The sequence below is a fragment of the Lepisosteus oculatus genome, chromosome 7, assembly GCF_040954835.1.
Source record: "Lepisosteus oculatus isolate fLepOcu1 chromosome 7, fLepOcu1.hap2, whole genome shotgun sequence".
In the NCBI taxonomy this organism is placed as follows: domain Eukaryota; kingdom Metazoa; phylum Chordata; class Actinopteri; order Semionotiformes; family Lepisosteidae; genus Lepisosteus; species Lepisosteus oculatus.
Window position 1 is genome coordinate 31,259,754 of NC_090702.1, and position 15,435 is coordinate 31,275,188.

Consider the following 15,435-nt stretch of genomic DNA (forward strand, 5'->3'; position numbering starts at 1 on the left):
GAAGCTCCCATACAAGGTCAATCTGGAGATAGGGGGCTTGCATCCTGCATGGCATTACACAGCCAGGGGGATGGCCTGACCACCAGCTTATCTACTGCTTTACTGCTCTACTAACTAGACTTCAGCACACAGGTGTTTGTTAAACTTTCAAACTTAAAATTTTTAGTAAGACAATGCTGGTACGCTCATAATTAAACATTTCTTCCAGTAATTGTTTTGCACTCTGTTCTTTTATAAAATGTATGATAAAATTATTTCAAATGTCAACTTATTCTGCTGTAAGTCAGTCAAAAATATTATTGTATTTGTTCCAGTCAAGGTGGAGCCGATCCAAAGCGTACTGGAATATATCAAATCTAAGAGTATTCCATGTTGACACACTACAGTAGTATAACTATAACTCTGCATCTGCTACCTCTCCCCTGGACATTTTTTTACAGATGAAATAATAAAACAGGAGTAGGAAAGTTAATAAATGTGTCACTGTGAGGTAGCTGGAGGTTAGTTAAACCCTAAACCTATGGAGATTCTTAGGATTTAAAATTACACATCTTTATTTCTTCATGGAGTTTTGTGTATTTTATTAACAAATGTGTATACAGTGCCTTGCAAAATTATTTGGACCCTTCATTTGATATCCCATTTTGAACACAACAAAATGATGCACACACATTTTTGTTAAACTTAATATTTTATCCAGGACCTGAATGCACAAAATAGAGACTTCAAAGGATGAGTTACAGTTGATTGCATTAAGCAGTTAGACCTGTGAACTCATATTTTGAAATCTGATCAACTGAAATAAGGTTTTGAAGATAAAATAATATATCCCAGATTAAAAGCAGCACACATATCTGAAAAACAGAAACATCTGAAACACCTTTGATGGCTCTGTTTAACATTCACAGACATAGTGTCAGATGTCCAGTTTAGGACTATCACTAGCATATGAAAAATATGTGCTTATGTTAATCCTAAAAAGGCAGTTCCAACTGTATCAATATATATTTTATATATAAAAACACTGTCATTTATCAACATAAATAAGGTAATAATTAGTACATGCTATTGCTTTTTTTTAAGCAGACTTTTAATTACCTAGAATCATAACAAACTGGTAGTTTCTGAAACAGGGCGTTGCTGCTTTGTCCCATAGACTCAGCTCTGCACTGCCAGCCACACTGTGAACCAAGCACAGCTGCTTAATCCCAGCAACAAGGCCTTCAGATTCCGGAAACACAGGGCAGGACTCTTAACATCCTGTCCAGGCTGATGCCAAGTACTTGTTATCACTGTGCAGAATTACCTCAAGATCCCTTTCTGTACTGCAAACCTACTTAAAAAGCCCTGTGCATTCCAAAGGTTATTCCCATCATCTGTCACCAGGTTCAATCTGTTCCTTATAAGGCCTAGGCATTCAGTGCATTCTCATCATATTTTCCAAACATGGTTCTCTTATCAGATCCAGTTTTAAAAGGAGCTACTGAGTATTTGGCTGAGACTCTTTTGTCCTGACTGTTTCCAGTTATATTGTATTCCTTCTCATACTACCTCAATCTAAAAACAGATATCTAAAAAAGGTAAAAATTAAGCAAAGTATTCGTTAGTGCCTCTAAAATCCATAAAAGAATGCCTTAACCACAAAACAGTACAAGTTATTAAATACTATTATTTCCATATCTAACAACTCCATAGGTAGTAACATCAGCACAGGGATAAACTGCAAATTCCTGAAGTGTAATGTGATATAAGCTGCTAGATTTCTGAAAGCATCCTCCTTCTGTGCAACAGAAAAGGGCCATTTGGGTTTTGGTATTCATGACACCTGGATGAATTTTAATTTTGATAATTTTGTGTGTTTTGACACTTTGCAATTCCTATAGCAAAGACATAAAACATAACATAAAAAACGTAAAAAAGATTGATGGCCATATAGCTTTCCTACAGATCACAAACCTAGTTTCAAATGAAATAAAGAACAATTCTGAATTTAATGTCCTTAAAGCTTTCAGTTAAAATGGAATAATAGTAACATGGAAGCTATTCAAACAGAGAATTTCTAAATGTCACCCTATTTTTAAAATTCATTGAATTTAAAATTCATCTTTCAACCTACATCTTTTTTACTTATTGTTGCATTTCAATATTAAAAAAGAGAAGATTCTTAATTTTTACCACCTAAAATATTTGAATTTAACATTTATGAGTAAATATACAGTAGCTTTCAAGCTCTTAAATCTTTGCAGGTCCATTTTTAATCTATCTCATTATTTAAGTAACACCAATTTAATAGCCTCAATGTACTGATTTGTTGGCACATTTTCAAGATGCAAAATGCTCAGAGCTTGAAGAAATGTCACTTATGTTACGAAGCAGACTGATGCTAGCAGGAGTGCTAGGGAGGCCAGGAGACATCATTGCCCAAGTTTGCCAAGTTTATGTTCTTGAACATCACAAAAGGTTTTTTTTCAGAATGAGCCCCTCCACCACTGGAAGGTGATTCCTCCCCTCCTAAATCTACACAAATGTCTCGCCAATAAAAAGGATGTTGTAGTATTCAAAGAGCAGTGTGATTACTGTACATTCATGCTCATGCAGATGGAAAATGATCATCTCTAGAGTTGTGTACATCTATCTACTTTCAGAAGAACACTTGTAAAATCAATTATGCTATAAAGAAACAGAGGTAAAGTAAAACCATTTAGGTCAATATGCCTAACTCACACCACATTAACTCACAGTGTGAGCAGACAAAAATCACTTAAGCTCAGGTTAAGCTCAGTCCTCCAGGGCTCAAGAGCTTGGCAATATCAACTCATTAGGTTTGCATGGTGACGCGCAAGGTTGTGACTGGAAAGCCAGAAGCACAGGAACGAAAGGTACTGCCAGCGACAAAATAAAGCACTTAATTCACCAAGGGATTTACTAAGCCAAAAGTGAACTTAAAATGTCAGTGTTTCATGACTTTGTTTTCCCTAAGGGTCTTTGTAGTCAGTAAGCAGCTAGTTAAAGAAAATGTAGAGTACATTTCACTGAAAAAGGACTAATTTTGAAAATACTGCTGTTAAGTTGGAGACAGCTAGCATCACCTTACTACTTAGAGGACAGGAAAACATTTAAACTAAAAAAATGGTTCAGAAATTATTTACTAAGAAAGTTCCACAAGTAAAGCACAAAATCATTATTTGGAAGAGCAGAGTGAAAATCAGACATTAATTTAAGCAAGAAAAAAAGACTGTGGGTGCAGTACTACTTGTATACCAGCCTACACAATGGGTAACCATGGGAATCTCATGGCTTTCTTTGCTATATGGGAATTTCAGTTCTGTTGACAATATGCTTAGCTAAAGCAATGGTCTTTAATATACTTAAACATCTGGGTTTATTCAGTGCATATCTGAGGCTACCCTTACACAACAAGAAAAATAATTATTTAAGCAACTGTTATTTACCATAATAATGAAGTCCTAACAGGCATTTTGGTCCAAACTAAGCTGTATGCATTTCTAATTTATTTCACTAACTTATAATTGCAGTGACACCATACTTATTCTAAAAAAAAACCTTGAATGTGCAGTGTAACTGTTTAATTACTGAGATCTCATGAGGTCTGCTGAAAGAACAGATGTGAGGCATTTGCTTCAAGAGCACTTTAAGAACAGGCATTTCATTTTCGAAGGAAAAAAAAGTGGGAAAATACAGTTTGATTTATTTTGCGAGACTGTACTGCTACCAGTGGTTTTCAGAAGACATTTCGCCAAGTAAAACTGAAAGGCACTCATTTATAGAATGAGTTCAGATGCCTGGAGTCCCTGCCCACAAACTACTGAATGCAATGGTTAGTAAGAAAATAAATTTCAATTAGTCTACTTTTAATGTTTTTTATAAGTCTTGCATTTGTCAAAACAAATTCTTGTTCTTCTAACTCTTGAACTCTGTGACATGTTTTGAGAAACTTCTGCTACTCTATATTGGAAAGTCAATCTATTCTTAATTTACCAAATATATAGCAGCATGATCACCAGGACATTAAAGATGCAATGAAGGTATCTTAATAAATAAATAAACTAACTGGTAAATTTCTGCAATGGACTTAACTAGGACAGGAGTCCCTAATCCTGATCCTGGACTAACAAAACTGCTGATGAGTATAAACATACTTGCAAATATTTCACTCAAACAATTAGGCAAGCTCAGCTGGAATGAAAACACGCAGAATGGGAACATCTGGGAAAGAAAATTTTTAGTTTTGTGGTCTTGGGCCATTCAAATAAAATCTAACCACCTTATCAACTTATTGATAGAGCCTGCTTTTCCTTAACATTGGCATTATAACTGTTGGCAAGTTAATTCACAGATGTCACAAATTCCCCTTGCAATATGCAGTGGCACGAAGTTGTCCAATTTTTTATTTTCCATGAGCAATAATCTCTATTATTAATGATTACATACTGTATAGGTAAGGTTCCACAAAAGACATTAACACCAAAACACATCAATCTATCCTTACTGTGATGTTTAATGCCATTACTTCTGATACTTTAACAACTTCCATATATCCATCCATTTTCTAAGTACTTCATCCAATAGAAGGTTGCAGGGGAGCCAGAGTCTATCCCAGCGAGCAATGGGCGCAAGGTCCAAATCCACCCTGGGCAGACCAGTCCATCACAGGGCAGACACGAAACAGACACACACAAATACCCCAGGGCTAATTCTCCCAGAAACCAATTAACCCACCAGTATGTCTTAAAAGTTTGTAAGGAAAACTGGAGCACCTGGAGGAAACCCACACAAAGGGGGATCATACAAACTCCTTGCAGATAGCATCCCAGGTCAGGAATTGAACCCAGGGCCCCAGAACTGCAAGGCAGCAATGCTAACCACTGCAACTGCCATATACTGTACATATTTCATTATTTTCCTAGCTGCTACTTTGACTTAATTTAATAGTTAGAATGCTGTGTTACTTTTGTCAGTTAATTACTATGTGTTGGTGTCCAATCACTTGCTTTGTTACAGTATAATCTGGTACAGCAGGTCATTATGCTAGTAATTGGTCATCTGTTTTATCAGGGCAAGGTCTAGCCTTACTAGAGGAAATGAGCAGACAGATTGGAAAAAGAGATGCAGCTGGCTACAGAAGGCTCGTCAGTGATAGATAAGTCATATCATAAAGTAATTTCATTAGAAACATCTTAGTTACTGCCAAAGCTTTTGAATACATGTATTAAGGTTCACTAGAACGCCTACTGTTTACATAAGTATTGAGCATTTAAGTTTTGAGTTTTATGGCATTTTTACCCTCATAGCCAAAATATGCTGGATTGGAAGCAGCTATAATTAAAGGACTCTTAAAAATTCTCAGCAAAAGAATTGAAATTATTTATATTAAAAAGGTAATGATTGTGTACTACTTTTATAACCTGGGCTACATAATGGGTTTTGTGGAAAGAACTGCTTCATTCTAGACCACAGCTTTGAGGGGGTAGAATCTACCAGTATTCATTAAACATCTTATCAAGGCAATATAAATGTTTCTCTTTGAAATTGAAGTGCTTCTATTTACTGTAATGTACAGTACATGTAAAGCTTGCTTTTAAAGAATACCAATCCTATAAATATTTTTCAACTTTCTGACCCTTTCCTTCCTTATTTTTCTTAAGTAGCATCAAGTCATTCTAAAAACAGACAATTGTTATAATATTTTATTATAAATATTTAAATGTTTGGAAGACTTTGGTTTGTTACATTTTTGTTCTTAAAAATCTTCCTTATTGCTATGACAAACTGCCATCTGGGAAAAGTCTCATCACTATGCAACTCTGAAGTGTTGAATCAGAGAGAATTAGGCTAATCTACTCATGGCAACTAGCTCTTAAAAACTGCATTATAGTGGCAGATTCTGAACATTTCTATTGTTTTCCCCTTATATAATTTCACTTTTAAAATGAAAACGTGCAACACCACGCCAAATGAGTTAAGAAGTAAAAGACTGCATTTTGCTGGCAACTATACACCACAAATATTTTAAGAAGAAAAAGAATTTGACCATCAAGCCAGCACAAACATTATAATACCAATTCAAGCAAATGTCACTACAACCTCTGTCTCATGGTGCATTTTACATCACTTAACGGTGCTGCATTTAAAATGCTAACTGGAAGCTACTGTACAGTCTTTCTTTTAGAAAATTAGCACAGTTGGCTAGGTCTTTATAAATATCTGTTTGGTCTAGTCTTCCAGCATTGGGAATGTATCAGTTTGTCTAGGACCTTAAGCAAAATGGGGATATGAGTTCAGAAGAATCTCCTTTCTGACAATATTCTTTGGTTTGGCTCTGTACACCAGCACATTGGATTTGAAACAATGACTATATGTAAAATCTCCAGACAAATGTATGTTCTTCTTCCTAGCAAAGTGAATAACAGTGAAGTGTTAAACTGACAACAAGACACTGATGAGCACCCTCTATAACATGAGATGCAAAAAACTTTGCACAAAAATTTTTTGGGGGGTTTACGTTTAGATAAACGCAAATTAAATGTTAACCCTTAAAAGCACAAGAATAGTTGTACATTCATCCATTTTTCTGAATATTAAATAGGTCAAAATATGTATACATCATTATTTATTAAAGGGATAGCCATAATAAAATGAAATAATTCATCCATTCCTCCTTTTTCTAATTGCTCTATCCAGTTCTGCGTCACGGAGGAGCCAGAGCCTACCTCATCAAACAAAGGGCATAAGGCAGGATACACCCTGAACAGGATGCCAGTCCATTACAGGGAAAAAGGAAAGTATATACTGTATGTTGATTATGAGTATAATATTTTGATGTAGCTAGTGTATTCAATGAAAACCCAATCATACAGAAACTGATGCATTCATATTCTATAGCATCATTCAAAAATACGATGTACTGACAAAGATCAGTTTTTCACTGTTGATTTTACTAAGACCGATTTACTAATTTTGAAGACTGATGAAATTTAAAAATCACAGCTGTAAAAAATGAGAGGAAGGTTTGCTATTGAATTTGCGAGAAGCTTGGCTCTAAGTTTCATTTCATGTTTCATGTTCTATTGAAAGCAAGACAATCTTCATTTTGATTTGTTTTGACTAGATTCAACACCCGGGCACACACTTCAACAGATCATCTAGCGGAATGGCTTTATAACTTATTAAAAAACTGGCTTGAGGTTGTTTCTATAACTCTTTCACAGATCGGTAAGGAAAGGAGGACAAAAAGTTGACGGAAACTGTCATATCTTACTAAAACAGAGAAGGCCCGTTAACTGCAAAAGAAAAGTATCCCCTTGGCCCTTGTTTTAAGGCTACAAGCTGTTTACTGAACTAATAAGTGGCATCGTAAAAATAGCCTTAATCTACTTTAAAGACTAATTGCTGATCAGAGTAGTGATTTAGTTGTTAGATATAGTTAATGCTATTTTATTATAACAAAGAATATTAAATCGTGTTCACATTCCTATCTTATTATGTTGTGGTTAAGTTTGAGTGGTACCTACACACATACAGTATGTAACAGTGAAAATATGGATGCACAAATGTAATCTCCAGTGTTTTATAGCATAATATTAATTCATAGGTTCCTACATGAAAGTACAGTAATTTGGCATTGAGTGAACATATTAATAACATTAGAGCATATAAGGCAATGAGAAATGCCTTAAAGTTGTGAAAAAGTCAACATACCTACCTGTCTCATAATTCTATCATTTTTCTCTTCTTTATTGCGACATCAAGATGAAAGTTTCTAGTTACAGCAGTGACAGAATAAGCAGACCAGATATTTTTACTGTGACAAGATCATATATCTAGAAATGACTGACAACCAACAGTTATCACTGAAGTTGTTGCATAAGTAATAAACCATCAGGGATTTACAGTAAATTCCAAGCCAACCAGATATTATGATTCACAAATATATATAGATATATTTCTTAACTGGAAAGGTTAAATAACATGAATATGTACACCAAGTCTCAGACCCAAAGCAAAATATCTAAAAAAAGGCATGTACCTGTAGACAATGTTTTGCAGAGAACAGTGATCTAAATCACAGCTGTTTGAGAGAATCTTTATAACTGGTTCATAAAATATCGATTCACCATTACCCAAACAAGCATCAGTAACAGTAAGCTGAACAATTATAGGCTAAATATACAAAAAAACCCTAACAAGTTTACCTTTAACAACATTCCTTGGCCTGATAAGCCAAAAAGAGTATTTCCAAACCAGAGAATAAAGTTAAAAAGTCAATGAAAAGGAAAGTACAATACAATGAAATGTTGCCTATACTGTCAACCATGGTGATGGTTCCATCGTTCTGTGCCTGGTTTTGTTCTTTATTAAGCAGAAGCCTTTTTGTAATTCAAAAGTAACGAAAGTAACTCAATGGTCTTAGGCTCATTTGATGCTGCCTCAGATTTCACTAGAAATCAGATTTCCAGAGAACAATGATTGGCAGCTCACGGTGATACGACTAACAGAATCTACTGTAAACAGAGATGTATGAGTTGGAGAAGACATTAAATTTGCCTCACTTACTCCCCAGAAGCTAAGACTGCTTCTGACAAAGTGAAAATTCTACTCTTTGACAGAACGCTACAGAAATTAAATTAAGAGAAATGTGCTACACGAAAATATGGAAGGATTCCGTAGCTAACAGCCCAGTCTCTTACACTAGGAGCCTGAAACTGAGCAAAGAACAAGTGTACAGTACGTTTCCATTGCCCCAAGGAAGAAAACAAAAATTGTGTATCCATGATTGTATTTCACATGGAAGTGTATTCTTTGAAAGAAAGGTCAAGAATGTCTCTATGTTGTGTTAATGGATTTCAGACAACAATCACATTCTAGAGAAAAAATGGTAGCCGTGTAAACACAAGTGGTTGAGAGGCTGATACAAAATACTGTTAAAGCATTAAGAGTGATAAAGATTACATAGGCAGTCCTATACTTTGTACTTATTTCAATGAGATATCTATCCATATTAATGCATCTTATATACAGTAGGGCTAGTTCTCAGGATACATGATTTTCAGCCTGAAACCCTTTATTCAGAGATGGTAACCATACTCCAAAATGTAGCTAGAATAGGCACTAATCCATATAGACAGGTCAAAAGACAAACAAACTTAGAACAACAAAGCAATATGATATAAAAACACAGAATTTTGCTACAGTAAAATACAGTGGTGGTGATGTAAAGGTTTGAGATCTTCTTGCCAGTACAATATGAATGTATATTCACACAGAAGTAAGAATACATCAAATTAATTTCTAAAGATAAAGCAAGGAGATTTCAATTTTTTCCCCCAAAAGGAGACATGCAAATATGGCATCACTTAATAAAACAAAAAAATGTATAGAGAATATTTAATCATTAATCAGTAATCTTCCATGTCATTCTTCAGCCCTATGTTATACCCTCAGGTAAGCATCTTGTAGTTGAGGGGGTTTGTTCTTCAACATGGTAATGACCTAAACAGAGAGACAGACAAAATCTAAATAAAGTTAATCAGAGAACAAAAGCTCATTTTTAACCTGTTCTGTTGTTCTCCAAGTTAACCTCAACAGTATCAAGGTCTTCAAAAGACAAGTCTGATGGAAGAGAGAATAAAAATACTTTACCCCACAACCTCTGGAAAACCATAGATAAAGCAAAACGAAATCATTGATATACATCTTAAACTATGTCAGGAAGCCGAGAGAATGCAGTTCTGATTGCTAACATGGAAAGGTATTCTCCTGATGAGAATTTGCAGTGAGCTGCAAGAAAATAAAATCCTCTGTTACATTTTCTTCAAAGACGGTTCATGGAAGGATCCAAATACAAACATACAAATCATTATTTTATGTTGATTTTATATTAGCTCTCCCTTGGTCTTCAAAAGGACTTGTAGATGCTCTCGTATGTTTTTAGCTACTATACTGCTATGTGCCATTTATATGCATATAGTGTACATGTCATTCCAGCAGGAAAAGTTGAAAATTTAGTTTGTATTTAAATGAATATAATTTATATAGTGTGTAATGCAGCAGCTGTTTGGTGTCTGTTTTGTTTTTGTAGAAGCAACTGCTATCCTTGTTATAAATGTAATGCAATACATTTCTTCTCAGAGGTAAATTTATTTTAAAGTATATATCCCTGTGACTAAATTGGAATATTGATTTTCCAAGTGCAGTGCCAATACTTAGGAATATTTAGATGGTATAACACAAATTTTCAACCAAAAGAAAACTTCAGATATACAGTATACTGAAAACCACCAAGAGGATTACAATGTTGTAACACAAAAGAAAGACGTTCAGGTATAGACAATCAATGACAATTTGATGTCACTAGTAAATAGATCTACTCTCCATTTTACTGGAGACTCAGGAGTTCAGATTTTTCACTTGAAAGAAATCTTATCACTATCGTGTGCATATAATCAAAATGCTGCATAACAATAAACCTATCTGCAGTGATTAATGTTATGCTTTAAATGAAACAAAAAATAGTTTTAAAAAAGTTATCTTATTTCTGCCCGCTATGCAGTTCTCTTTTAGGATAAGGGTTTATTGCAGCTTTGAAGATTGCGCATGACAAAAAAATTCCTGAGTGCGTCTTGCAGACTAGCACGAAAGCCCGTATCCCCCCTTCTTTCTCTCATTAGTCTGATAAGAATCTAACCCCGGGATACATCCAAGACCTCTGGTGCTTTTTTTGCCAGGAATTCAACATTCCAATTTTAAGACATTTCTGGCTACTTTTACACTGATCAACAAAATCATGTATCATGTTCACTCCTAAAAACGAGATATTAAATATACAGTTGGCTATCTTGCACTTAGTTTTTTTCATCCATCGGTAGCCTTGAGGAACTGTAGGAGTGATACAATAATTTGGACCCTCCACAACAATCCAAAAAGAACTATCTCTGACATACAGTATGGTGTTAAGTAATTCAGAAATAAAATCAAAATCGTACAGAAATAAAATCAACCATCGCATAAAATAATGCAATCCCAGAAACTTAGAGCCGATCACTCTTATAGAAAAGGCAATACATAAAAAACAAAATTCAAATTGGCTGCGTATTTTCTAACACTTGAAATGTACAAATGTAAGATATTAAAATAGATGTCAAATTTAAGGCGAATTAAACTTGAGAAATCAAACCAAATAGAAATTATGCCGTTATAGCTAAAAGGTGGTAGATTGTTACAATATACATCAACAGGGAGTTCCCGATAAAACTCCTGAATCCCACATCGTCTGCGCCAAACAAACCCGTGAAACAACTTCATTACTGTATAAGATCATCAGCTGTGTTTATAAGTACTATTACACACAACAGATGTTCAGAAAATGACCAAATAATCGTTGCATTTCCCTCACAAAGTCCACCACACCCCATATGTCCAATATGAAATACCCCAAATACATAATGTTTATGGATAGTGAAGCTTACCTGAACAGCTGTCGATTATACTTTTGTTTTATATAACTAAAAACGCAACCGAGAAGCACTGCAGCCAGTAGAGAAGCAACAAGTCTATATTCTGAGCTTTATTCAGTAAAACGGCAGGCTTTTCTTAGCCCCTCCCTTCTAAAAATCATTGACCACATCTCTCCCGTGTTTACAAATGACAACCATTGGTATGCATTGTCCGTGGTCTATTCTAATTACCAGCCAATAGTTTCCCTGAAACCAAGGTGGGTTCGGCTTCGTTAAGAGAGCATGCCTGTCATTCCGCTGGCTCGCTCAAGAAGCCGTTCATCAGATTGTAAGAAAAAAATAAAAATAAATACCAAGGCCTAAAAAGCTCTGAAAAATCGAGCATGCTGCCAAAACTGTCTTGCAACATGTCCTTTTTTGGTTATCCTTCTCGGGGCCTCTGAAAGTAAATCCTCTGTCAGGAACAATCATATGAAATGTTAATCTTGGCAAAAAAGGGGGGCTGTCTGTTTGAACACTTAAGGAAAAGAGCAAAAAGGAAAGAAGAAAAATATGCTGAAGAATGAATGAAAAGTGTTCCAGTTTTGAGTACTATGAAGATTCAGCACATTAATGCGAGTTAAAGTTTGTCCTGCAACTTACAAAAGTCACATTTCATTTACAGTATTATCTTTTAGAAATTCTCAGTGCTATACATTATTTGACTTATATACTCTGGCAAGATAGGTTTTCTTCAGTAATTTTATGGCTGCTCAGAGATGCAAAAAGTTGTTTAACAAGAAAAACATACACCAGATCTTAAAACATTTTAGGATGCAAATCAGCAGAAAAGTTCCCCATTTCATTCTCTTTCACAGCAAAATAGCTCTAGAAAGACGAGCCATTCTAGCATGCATTTTAATTTCAAAATAGTTAGGTTTTATTCTTGTTTTCTATGCAGTCAAATCTTTGGATTCTGGATTACACAATAATAAAGCTTTTTTAACAAATACTTAAAAATATAAAAACTAAACAATACTTTCAACACATTTTTAAATAAAAAAACAATTCCTTCAGAATATTATTAAATACATACAGTACAGTATGGATTACTGTATATAAAGGGTAGTATATTTTTATCACGCTTTATTGTATTTGTCTACAAACGTAATCTAGAAATGCATGTGTGCTGCAGATTTAACAATGGACCTAGTGTTCTCAAAGCCAGCATGAAACAGCACAGTAGCACAGTTGGTCTTTGTCTACCATCGTACCTAAAACAATGATCATTTTCGAAGAGTCTCAGCACAAAGGAAAACAGCAAAACACTGATGCTGCTCATGTTTATAAAGAACTATGCAGTCATGTAATTTAGCTTGGCAAAACCTTCTGTCTAGCACTTAACTTACTCTAAAGCACTTATAAGCTTTGGCAGGCCCACAGGATATCTTCAAAACTTTTGAATATGCACTTTATTCAGAAAACACTTTTCTAAAAACTGTGAGTTCAATTGAATTGTCTATTGAAACATTATGGTTTCTTTCATTTTTTAATAATTACTCATTTTAGTCTTTTACAGTTTTATACAAATTAAAGCAGAGTTTTCAAAGTATAGGATGTGCTAAGAGAACTCAATTTAAATGCAAGAAGGCCACCCTACCTGTATTTGGTTTCTAGTAATGTATTATTTCAAGGATCCTAACAAATTAATTTGTGCAATATGTTTTGATAGAAATAGTATTTTGTGATGAGAATTCAGCTATCCATCTGTCCATTTTCAATAAACAATACAGTAGTCTAATACAGGATGGCAGTGACCCAGATCCTAATCCTTTAAACAACAGGCACAAGGCAGGATACACCCTGGATGGAATGCCAGTCCATAAAGAAGATGATTTATTCTAATAGCTACTTTCCTACCTTACAAGTGCTAACACATTTCACAATAACTAGAACTATGGACTAGAACCACACACACACACGCACGCACGCACGCACGCACGCACGCACACGCACACAAGTCCATCTTCCTGTGCTGTTTATATTAGTCAATTAAGCACTTTACCTCAAAGATACAAAATAAAAAAAAATAGTGCTAACAATATGGACATAGTTCCTATAAATATCAGCTACTGAAATCCTTAGCCTGAAACATAACAAGCCAAGAATTCCAGGGCCATTTTCACCATTATTACACTCCTAATGGAGCCTGACTGAGGGGTTGCTTTCAACCACAGCTGGTGAGTGATGTAGGCTGGATTCAACAATGCTATGTCCAGAATGAAGGATCTTTACACAAAGTGGACCACTCAGCAGTCTATAAAAATCAAATAAAAATTGTGATTAGAAAGAAAGGATCATGCCAAAAATGAACATTCTACTGTATAGCTATTTATTAACAAATTATGATTTCATGGTAGTTTCCCATATATGACACTGAAATAATGAGGCCTTTAATTATTAATACATTGAGTTTAATTTGATAGTTAGGCTGTAGAAAGATATAATGTCATGTTAAAATGTATTTTTGGATTATGCAATAATGGTAGGAAAAGTTTTTAGGTTTCAGAATTTGTCATTACCAAGAACTAGTGAGTGTGTAAAATATTTTCATGAATGTGTTTCAGGAATGGAAATAAGAGAGCAACTTTATATGAGATTTAATACATTTGTGTCTAGCGTATACAAGTACACGCAAGATACAAACTACATTAGTAGTTTTCCTGCTTTATTTCTATAATCATTGCAAGTGCTTGAAGTTCATAAAGCATAAAAATAGATCAAACAATATTTAACAATGTAACCAGTATACTATGAACATTAACTACAGTGTATAGTTTTTTTTTGTCCAATGATAAAATCATCAGAGCAACATCATACTGTGACATTTGGCAGCATATAACACACTGATGCACAAAGATTTTAGAAATATCCTAGTGAAATGTTCTCTCAATATTGCACATTAACATTGCGTACAATTTATTTATTCTATTTCAGGTGAAGCACTTTTTCTTCATTATCATGCTAACAGATTGTCACGCCCTCTGCAGCCAGAGGGCACTCCTTCTCTGTCCTGTCCCTAGTTTTCGGTCTGCTGTCCTTCCTGTCCCTCTCTTTCCCTTGGGCTATATATTTCCAGGTCTTGCTCTCTGTCCTGGCTCAGCATTGATGTTCGGATGTCCTGAGACCCGCCTAGCACCAGGGCGCCCCACGTCCGCTCCCTGAGGGCATAGGTTTCTATACGGCATTCCTGAACTCTTTGCACTATGAGCCCAGGCCTTTTTCCCGTCTCGCCGCTACGCATATGGGTCTTTTTCCGCTCTCCTGCTCCCCACGGTTAGTCCCTTTGGACGTCCGTAACACAGATTAATATTGTTTTCATGTTGCTGTTCATTATTTAGAACCGTGGTCTTTTTAAAGTATTGTTTTTCATGTACTGAAATGTTTTTCCCACATTAAAGATATTGATGCATCATTCTGCTGTTGCAGCTTAGATTTTGTTCCTACTTTACAAGTTTAATGTGGCCTCCTAGCAAACACAAAATATTTTACAGCAATAGCCAAGTCACATGGAATTTTGTGGCTTTATTATGTTAGACAAAATGTTCTAGAAATGCTTTTTCAATATCACAAGCAATCCATCATCTGATTATGTCAGGTGAAGCTTTGTAAGCATCATTACAGAGAGTACAAAGTTATATACTGTACTGCATGTTCTCCAAAGACCTTATTAGAGATATTACATAAATGTTACCATCACATCTAAATGTTATAAAAACTCCAGCTAATATTTCTCCATTATGAGATTGCTGCTTTAAACTTTGACTGTGGCTGTCATAATGTAGTGTAGAAAAAGTTGTGAAAATTCAAATCTCAAATTGACATATTACCATACAAGGGTTGTTCATTAAAATAGATGATACAGTACAGTATGTTCATTTTACCTCATTTATAAAACCACCATCAGGATAAATATCCTGAC

At 35.0% G+C, this 15,435-nt stretch overlaps 1 protein-coding gene across 8 annotated transcripts in view; it reads right to left on the reverse strand.

Moving 5' to 3' along the window:
* cald1a (caldesmon 1a) overlaps positions 1-11,667 on the reverse strand; it is a 125,643-nt gene extending 113,976 nt beyond the window's left edge. For 4 of the 8 annotated variants that reach the window (XM_015338958.2, XM_069192397.1, XM_015338957.2 and 1 more), the window contains exon 1: positions 11,487-11,666. The gene's annotated coding sequence lies outside the window, so the exon portion shown is untranslated. Of the gene's footprint in view, positions 1-11,486 lie in introns of all 8 variants that reach the window. The other 4 variants (XR_001477381.2, XR_011190083.1, XM_015338960.2 and 1 more) reach the window with 3 other exon arrangements.
* Positions 11,668-15,435: the final 3,768 nt, after the last annotated feature.